Source organism: Trichosurus vulpecula, chromosome 1 (assembly GCF_011100635.1).
Source record: "Trichosurus vulpecula isolate mTriVul1 chromosome 1, mTriVul1.pri, whole genome shotgun sequence".
NCBI lineage: Eukaryota > Metazoa > Chordata > Mammalia > Diprotodontia > Phalangeridae > Trichosurus > Trichosurus vulpecula.
Window position 1 is genome coordinate 488,434,044 of NC_050573.1, and position 8,753 is coordinate 488,442,796.

The following is an 8,753-nucleotide window of genomic DNA, read 5'->3' on the forward strand; positions in this document are numbered from 1 at the left end:
GTGCTGCAAACAAGATACTCTGTCTCTTGGCTCCCTACATTTTCTCTGGCTATCCCTCCTGCCTAAACACTCTCCCTCCTCAGCTCCATATACTGATTTCGCTGGAAGTCTCAACTAAAATTTCATCTTTTACAGGAAGCCTTTTGCAAACTCTTTTAATTGGAATACCTTCCCTCTAATAAATATTTCCTATTTATCTTGTGTATAACCTCCTTTGTATATATTTGTTTGCATGTTTTTTGCTCCTATTAGATTAGAGAGCAGGGATTGTCCTTTTTTTGTCTTTTTGTATGTGTGGCATCCACAGGGTGTATCCCTAATACAGTGTCTGGGAAATAGTAGCAGCTTAATAAATGTTTATTGATCAATGATTGATACAAATATCAAGGGGAAATATTAGATACAGTAGAGAAATGATAAAGCAGCTAAGTGGCACAGTAGATAGATTGCCTGGCCTGGAGTCAAGAAGATTCATTTTTCTGAGTTCAAATCTGACCCCAGACACTTCCTAGCTGTGTGACCCCAGGCAAATCACTTAACCATATTTGCCTCAATGTCCTCATCTGTAAAATGAACTGGAGAAGGAAATAGCAGACCACTCTAGTATCTTTTCCAAGAAAATTCCAAATGGGGTCATAAAGAGTTGGACATGACTGAAACAATAGAACAACAAGAAAAATGATAAAATCTATTGCCATTAAAAATAGATGTCTAATGTTTTTAACAGGCATTTACCTATTCATGGAACTCTTATAACAAATAGTTTTAGAAAACAATAATTTTAATATTGTGTTAAAAAGAGTATTATGAATGAATAAGTTAAATATTTCTATTTGAAGAAGATATAATTTTATATATAGAAACTCAAAGTCTGTCAACAACAATATTAAAGGAAATAATGAATAAATGCAAAGTTGACCCAAAGAAATTATCTGTTTATTTAAACCACTGCCAGAATCAAGAAAGCCTAATGGAAAAAAAGAAACCTTTTTTACAATAGGGACAAAGTATGTAAAATATATAGGAATGTATACATAAGAATATAAATAAATCTATACAAAGAAAATTTCAAAATGATTTTTCTAGAAATCAAGGAAAAGTTAAGATATTTGAGGAATAAATATTTTTCATGGTTGTATCAAACAAATATAGTAAAATAACTTTTAGTTTAATACAATGCTAATCAAAATACCAATAAATTGACTTATAGCATTAGATCATCATGACAAAATTTGTATAAAACAGTGCGATATCAAGAAAAACCAAAGAGGAAAAGTATAGAGCATTAGCATCATCATATATCACAAAGAATTATGAGGTAATATTTATACAATCTTGCACCAGAAACTGTTAGAGAAATAGATCAATGGAATGTAATAAAGGGTACAAAATAGGATCCAGTAAATATAAATGATTAGTGTATATTTTAAAAAAGTATAATAAAAGACTAAGGAATGGAAACATCATCCAATTTAAAAAACTGTGAGGGAAAAAATAATATTAGATTAAAAAATAGGATTGGATCTATACCCCACCCCATGCATCATAATAAATGGTAAGCAGATCCACAATTTAATATAAAAAAAGAAAATCAGAAAAATCAGGGGAAAATAAATGTAGCAAGAATGCTTTGGGCTCATTCTCACAGAGCCAGGACCCTTATACTCCTCTCTCAGGTTTCTAGGACACCTGAAGGGATTGCATGGGGGTTCTCTTCCCTACTACCATAATCTGGAGCCCCCACCAGCTTTTTCTCCACTGTTAGGTGCTAGCAACTTATACATCAGTTAATATTAATTGGCCTTTACAAAAGGACCCTTATTTCAAAGATATAGCAAGAGCACATGTTCATATATTTTCCCCACTCCTCAAAACACTTCAGGGACACATTCTTCTCTCAATCCATACTTGTTCAAATTCAGTATGACTGACAGATGAGTCTATCTCAACTATTCTGAACTGCATTTTTAAGATCACTTGCAAAGTCATTTTTTTTTTTTAAACTCCAGGGCATCAGTGTGCATTGGCTGCAAAATCTGGCATGGATCCCAACTCCCAGATTCTTGTGTCTCTTTTTCCTGATCTGATTAATTTCCTTCGCCTAAAATGGAAATGAACGATTACAGAGTTCAAGCACTAAGGAAGCTCTTTTTACAAGTTCAGTAACATGGTGTCAGAGGGGGAAAGTCACTAAACTGTCTTCACTTACAGTATTATCTCTCCCTGGAGAACCATGCGAAATGTAGTCAGGGGATTTCTTAAAGAATGACAGAGCAGAAATAGTTACAGAGCATGTACACATGTTCAGGTCCCTACAAGGCACTTTCATCAAACATCACTACTCTACCAGCAGTAGGGTAGGGTCTTCAGCCTCTGTATGGGGAAATCAAGCATACTGAAGCACTTTGAGTACGAACCAGTCCTCATTACATAAATAATAGATTTCTCTCAACTAAAAAGAAGAATATTTTGCCAATTAAACTTAGTGTCTATGTGTATGTATGTTTTAATTAAAAGAAACTGATTGGGGGGAAATGTTTGTAGCAATTTAGCAGATAAATATCTGAGTTCCAAAATTAAAAAAAAAACAGATAAATCTCTGTAAGATTAACTATACATACATACATACATACATATATGTATATATATATGTATATAATCTTATGGAAATTTATACACATATTGATAGATATACACACATACGTATATACACATATGTGTGTGGATAAATGTGTATATATACATATACATATATCTATACATGTACACAGATATATGTATACATGTATCTGTATGTGTGTACATAGACCCAATAGAACAATTTTCAACGTACAGAGACAATGAAGAAAAGAAAAAAAATGTAATTCCCTTAATACCCAGAGAAATGAAAATAAAGACAAACATAAGCTATTTCCTTACACCAACTAGTAAGGTTAAAATAGATTTTTTTTTCAGATTCAGTGTTAAAGTGGTTGTGAGAAAATATTCTCTCTGTGATGTATTGTTGCTATAATTGCAGACTCATGCAAACATTTTGGAAAGGAGTAAGGCAATATATAGTAATATGAGAGGTACAGTATGGATCATACTTTTTCTGTTGCTAGAACCCTATCCCCAAAACATCATAAAAAGAAAAAAAAAGGGGGGGATGACTATATATTTTAAAATATTCATAGCAGCTCTATTTATAATTATAAAAATAAAAATGTAACCAACATTTATGGCTGAATAAATTGTGGTCTATTAATTCAGTGGAATGTTATAGTGCCATAAAATGATAAACATTATACATACAAGGAAATATAGAAAAAGGTATATGAGATGATGAAAAGTGAAATCAGCAAAATCATGAATGTATATGCATTTGACTACAACTATATAAAGAGGAATGAAAAAAAAGTCAAATGTGGCAGAATTTCATACCACCCTGAATATATAAACAAAAAGTACTTAATTCACTTATTTGTTAATTTTTTGGCATGAATTTTTGAAGAGTTAGAGTTTGTTAAAACATTTTCCCCTTCTTTTAATATTTATTTTGTTTTTAGTTATTATGTTTATAATACTTTTTAAAGAAACTGCAACTTTTTTGACCCTCTGTCCTTCACTATTTAATGCTAGTCTTCTCTCTGTAATTATCTCCAATTTATCACACACACACACACACACACACACACACACACACACACACACATTTGTCCATAGTTAGTTGCATGCTCTCTTCCCTATAAAGCTCTTTGTAATCACAGACTGTGTTTTTCTTTTCTTAGTATCCCCAGTGCTTAGCACAGTGCAGGCAAAAAGTTCTTAATAAATGTTTGTTGATATGACTTGGTCACTTAAATTGTTGAATAATTCTTCCATTATTCAAAAGAATGAATCCAACTTCCCTTCTTTGGTTAAGTCTTCACTGACTTAGATGAAGAGAAATGACATTTCTCCTTATGTGTTCAAGTTCCATAATTGTTTATTCATTTACTTTCCATATTCATGTCTGTTCATATATAAGCAACTTTCTATATTCAATATTTCCTAATTTTCTCATAGGTCAATTTTTTATCTCTTTGTCAATAATGTCTGTTTCAGATTTTCTCTCTCAAAATTCAGGGACCATTCCTATTTAACTTGCTAGAACCTGTACTAATGGGTATAAAAGATATATTAAAATAATGAGGCACCTTGAATCACTGGCAGGATGGTATACTGGTAAGAACACTGGATTTTGAGCTAGAAGACCTGGGTTCAAATCCAGTGCTGCAACTTATTTGATCATAGGCAAGTCATTTACACAATTTGTTATCCTAAAAATGAGAGTTTTGGAATTGAAGGTCTCTGATATCTCTTTGAGCACTATACCTGTTATCCTTAATTATCCAGAAACCACATCTACACATATATCAATCTCTCAAAATCAGGGAATTATTTAAAAAAGAAAAATCCAATTAAAAGGGCATTCCTCTTGGTCAATAGTCTCTCCAGTCACCTATTCTTTTGTAAGTCTGTGGAATAATCTAGGGAGAAAAGATCTTTGTAGTGATCATCTTCAAGATTATGAACTATCAAATTATGTTCAGCATATGAGGGTTATTAATAAGGGAGGATAGCGTTCTGATAAATTTTAGTTGTTTAATATTAAAAAAGCATTAAACACTATTCACAATAAACTGTGCTAGGTGTTGAGGGAATTAAAATGGTTCTGCCCTCAAAAGCATTTATATTTAAAGGTTATTTTTTTAAAGGCTATGGTGACCAAAGGCTATAGTTAATCTCTCTTTTGGCAGACCCCATTGGAAGATGTTTTTTAGCACAGACAAGTTAGACATAACTATAATATACGGTATCTTCATTAAGGACATGAAGGATAAATAGAGGGAAAACCAGCTTAGGGGAATAGAGACAGAAGGGCACAATTACCACGCTCGTTCCTTTTGAATGCCAAGTCCTGTGATTCATAAGACTATACTTACTTTACCTAAAATCTAAATCATTTTTCAAATTCCACATTGCATGCACTTAGGTTAGAGCTAAAATTGTAAATGGTGGTGGTGGCCAAATTTTAATCTCAGCACAAAACTGTGTTCAGAAAATTTGTGATCTGGAAAGATAAGCTTCAAACTAGATGGTGCTATGTATAGAGTGCGGGGCCTAGAGTCAGGAAGATCTTATTTTAAATCTTCTCTCAATATTATTTATTTGTATAAACCTGATGAAGTGACTTTATATGTCTGCCCTGTTTTTCTGATCTGTAAAGTGGGGATAATAGAACCTATCTCCCAAGGTTGTTAGAGGACAAAATGGATTAATATTTAAAAGTGCTCTACAAACTTTAGGCTGCCCAATAATTGTTATTATAGGCTGCCCTACTATTATTACAACCAAGGGGAAAAGTAATTAATAGTAACAAAATTATTTATTTTTCCAATAACAATTATAATAATAACAGCATTCATGTAGCATTTTAAAGTTTGTATATATCTCATAAATTGTATTTTTTATAAAATACAAAAACATGATTCAAAGTCTTAAAAGGAATTTTTACAAAACATTTTCCAAGATTATTATTGTATCATATCCTTTAATTTTTTCCTCCCATTTCATTTCAGTAGATTTCTCTGTTTTGTGTGCTGAGTGTCAGCAGTTCCTGGTTTTGTTTGCAATGAAATCATAATTTTACCCTCTATTACAGGATTAAATGAAAAGGATAGCTTTCCTTTGTGTAGTAGAAACCTCATCTATCCCCTACAATGTCTTTGAGGAGAGAAGCTACTTTTTTCCAGGAGACATTCAAAGATTTGAAGCACTTCTTGTGATTTTTATATTTTTAATAAATTTATTTTTTATTTTTAATTTGCAACACTCAGTTCCACAAGATTTTGGGTTCCAAATTTTCCCTCCCTCCTGCTCCCCACTCCCAATCCCCCAAAGCAGCATGTAATCCAATGCAGGTTCTACATATACCTTCACACAGAATGTATTTACATAATAGTCCAGTTGTAATGAAGAATTATAACCAACAGAATGAATCATGAAAAAGGAGACACGAAACCAAAAAAAGAAGGAAAAAGAAAAAAAGAGAGAGAGAGAGTAAAAAGTTTGCATTCAGACTCCAAAATTCTTTCTCTGGATATGCATAGCTTTTCCATCATGAGACTTTTGAAGCTATCTTTGAACCTTGCATTGATGAGAAGAGTCAAGTCTGTCAAAGTTAGTCTTTACAGTACCATGTGTGTAATTGTGTATAATGATCTCCTGGTTCTGCTCCCCTCACTCAGTATCAGTTTTTTAAGTCATTCCAGGTTAAGATGAAGTCTGTCTGCTCCTCCTTTCTCATAACACAGTAGTGTGCCATTACGTTGATATACCACAATTCGTTTAGCCATTCCCCAATTGATAGGCATCCCTTTCATTTCCAATTATTTGCCACCACAAAAAGAACTACTATAAATATTTTTGTATATATATGGATTCCTTTCCCACTTGTGTGATCTCTTTGAGATACAGCCATAGAAGTGGTATGGCTGGGTCAAAGGGTATGCACATTTTTATAGCCCTGTGGGCATAGTTCCAAATTGCTCTTCAGAATGGCTAGATGGAGGAGGGTGGGGCGGAGCCAAGATGCCAGCTGGAAAGCAGGGACTTCCATGAACTCCCCGCCAGGTGCCTCCAAACACTTATAAAAAAATGGCTCTGAACAAATTCCAGAACTGTAGACCCCATGAAATAGCAGAAGGAAGCAGTGTTCCAGCCCAGAACAGCCTGGATAGTCATGGAGTAAGGCCTATTGCAGGGAACTGGGAACAGAGCTGAGCACAGCCCTGTGTGAGTTGCCCCTGGACCAACCAGACAGGGAGCTGGACGGAACAGGCCCAGCACCATGGATCAGTGAGCTGTGGCAGTTACCAGACTTCTCAACCCGCAAACACCAAAGACAACAGAGAAGGTTAGTGGGAAAAGCTGCTGGGACAGAGTGAAAGGAGTTCACAGTTCAGACCCCACACCAGGGGCACCTGAGGTGGTGCAGCTACACAGAACTACAGCTGCAGTTGCTTCCAGCCCCAGGCCCACCTGGTGGGAGGAATTAAGTGGCGGATCTGAGCAGGAGTGCAGAGCCAGCTTTGATCTGAGTCTGGTCCAGGTTGGCAGTTCTTGGGGGAGGAGTAGTGCTGGTGTGGCAGAGCTTTATGTGTAGAAATAACTCTGAAAACAACAGCACAGGCCCTCTATACTCTACAAGCAGTCATACCCCCATGAAAACTCAAAGGTCAAGTAGGTTGGCTGGGAACATGGCCAGGAAGCGAAAACAGACTCAGATTCAGACTCAGACTTTGGAATCTTTCTTTGGTGACAAAGAAGACCAAAACATACAGCCAGAAGAGTCAACAAAGTCAAAGAGCCTACATCAAAAGCTTGCAAGAAAAATATGAATTGGTCTCAGGCCAGAGAAGAGATCAAAAAGGATTTGGAAAAGCAGGTTAGAGAAGTAGAGGAAAAATTGGGAAGAGAAATGAGAGGGATGCGAGAAAACCATGAAAAACAAGTCAATGACTGGCTAAAGTAGACCCCCAAAAATACTGAAAAAATAACACCTTAAAAATAGACTAACTCAAATGGCCAAAGAGTTCCAAAAAGTCTATGAAGAGAAGAATGCCTTGAAAGGCATAATTAGCCAAATGGAAAAGGAGGTCCAAAAGTCCACTGCAGAAAATACTACCTTAAAAATTAGATTGGAGCAAGTAGAAGCTAGTGACTTTATGAGAAATCAAGATATTATAAAACAGAACCACGGGAATGAAAAAATGGAAGACAATGTGAAATATCTCATTGGAAAAACCACTGACCTGGAAAATAGATCTAGGAGAGATAATTTAAAAATCACTGGTCTACCTGAAAGCCATGATCACAGAAAGAACCTAGACATCATCTTTCAAGAAATTATCAAGGAGAACTGCCCTGATATTCTAGAGCCAGAGGGTAAAATAGAAATTGAAAGAATACACCGATTGCCTCCTGAAAAAGATCCCAAAAAGAAAACTCCTAGGAATATTGTTACCAAATTCCAGAGTTCCCAGGACAAGGAGAAAATACAGCAAGCAGCCAGAAAGAACCGATTTGAGTACTGTGGAAACACAATCAGGATAATACAAGATGTAGCAGCTTCTACACTAAAGGACCGAAGGGCTTGAAATATGATATTCTGGATGTCAAAGGAACTAGGATTAAAACCAAGAATCACCCACCCAGCAAAACTGAGTATCATGCTCCAAGGCAAAATATGGATTTTCAATAAAATAGAGGACTTCCAAGCTTTCTCAGTGAAAAGATCAGAGCTGAATAGAAAATTTGACTTTCAAACACAAGAATCAAGAGAAGCATGAAAAGGTAAACAAGAAAGAGAAATCATAAGGGACTATATATATATATATATATATATATATATATATATATATATGCAGAGAAAGAGAAAGACAGAGACAGAGACAGAGAGAGACAGAGACAGAGAGACAGAGGGCACAGGGTGAGTTGAATATGAAGGGATGGTATCTAAAAAAATAAAATCAAATTAAGGGATGAGAGAGGAATGTATTGAGAGAGGGAGAAAGGCAGATACAGAATGGGGTAAATTATCTCACATAAAAGTGGCAAGAAAAAGCAGTTCTGTAGGAAGGGAAGAGGGGGCAGGTGAGGGAGAATGAGTGAATCTTGCTCTCATCAGATTTGACCTGAGGAGGGAATTGCATACACACTCAATTGAG